The following is a 698-nucleotide window of genomic DNA, read 5'->3' on the forward strand; positions in this document are numbered from 1 at the left end:
CTGTAAATAAAGTAGTCATAACAAATGTTGAATATAAAATACATTCTAAAGTATTTTACAGAATGGCTGAATTATCAAGTGTAAGAACTGAGGATAAAGGATGTTAATGACAAGCAGCCACATACAGAACACAAAGCAATAAGTTTAAATCAGACTATTTTGGTTTGTGTAGCCCTTTATTAGCAACTAAAATAGAAGGTATCTGTTGTACATCATGGGTAGTAACTGACTATACTGGAGTTTTATTATATTCTAATACAGGATCATTTATAAATGCGTTGTTTTCCTTTTTTTCTTTTATTAAAAAGCTTCCACCCCTTTTTCCGTTTACAACTTGCAAAACTATTCTGAAAGCTGAGTACATGTGCACAGGTCTGCAAAGAGTGCAAATTTAGGATATGGTAAATGCTTTACATGTTGTATTTGTAAGGACTGTCTGCCACCATGCCTTCATAGCCATTATCTTTTCCAAATAAAAAAAAAAAAAAAAAGAAATCACAAAATGTTTCAATACCAGCCTTCCTTCCATTGTCCTAAACAAGAAAGCATTTTTAAATGAGTTGAAACTAAGGAAGGACTACACCTACTAGAAAAGAAGAGAGTTCTATTATTCTGAGGTTTCAGTATATCCAAAGACCAGGGACTGTATCTTTGTAAGGGCTAGGCTGGGACCCCGTATACAGAGTGTGTGCAGGTGC

This window comes from Pygoscelis adeliae, unplaced genomic scaffold, assembly GCF_000699105.1.
Source record: "Pygoscelis adeliae isolate BGI_AS28 unplaced genomic scaffold, ASM69910v1 Scaffold218, whole genome shotgun sequence".
Classification (NCBI taxonomy): Eukaryota; Metazoa; Chordata; class Aves; order Sphenisciformes; family Spheniscidae; genus Pygoscelis; species Pygoscelis adeliae.